Below are 579 nucleotides of genomic sequence, written 5' to 3' on the forward strand. Positions count from 1 at the left end.
AAGGCTGGAAAGATTACAAAAAGAAGCGTCTGATTTGCCGGCTGGACGACTTAGAATACTGTGCCGGGTTGAGAGAATTTTCTGAATCGAGATGGAAGCAAGACGAGAGCGCATGCAGCCAGGGAAAACAGATGACAAGAATGAGTGTGCGCATGCACATGTCTTCAATGCCACGGAACGGCAGTCGATAAAAAAAAGCCAACGGTTAGAGACGAGGACGTGTTCCTAAAGACCGCACTCGTGTATGAGGAAAGACCTCAGAACAACTCCGAAGGAGCGACTGACAGAAATTGTTCGAGTGGTTCCAGAGAAGTCCGAAGTCATTTTCGATATCGAGGATTGCAGTTCTTCACCGACAGCAAATAGTTCATTCACTGAGGAGCTATGAGACGCTGCTCTCTTCGCTCTTCACGACAAGTAAGATGCTGTTGCCTGTACTTCATCAGAAACGCCATCAGCGACCCCCCGGCAGTCTTTGCTGTAGCCAGAAGAGAAACACTTACAGCGAACTACCTCGCACCTTCGGAAATAAACAACTCCGTGGGTACGGGAAGTATTTGAAGACGGACTTAGCTAGTG

At 48.4% G+C, this 579-nt stretch overlaps 1 protein-coding gene across 1 annotated transcript in view; it reads right to left on the bottom strand.

Moving 5' to 3' along the window:
* Positions 1-348, bottom strand: part of CSUI_005730 (caf1 family ribonuclease) — a 7,230-nt gene extending 6,882 nt beyond the window's left edge. The window contains exon 1 of the mRNA XM_068065900.1: positions 1-348. This exon is cut by the window's left edge and continues 406 nt beyond it. The gene's annotated coding sequence lies outside the window, so the exon portion shown is untranslated.
* Between the last annotated feature and the right edge of the window lie 231 nt (positions 349-579).

The sequence above is a fragment of the Cystoisospora suis genome (assembly GCF_002600585.1).
Source record: "Cystoisospora suis strain Wien I chromosome Unknown contig_2764, whole genome shotgun sequence".
NCBI lineage: Eukaryota > Apicomplexa > Conoidasida > Eucoccidiorida > Sarcocystidae > Cystoisospora > Cystoisospora suis.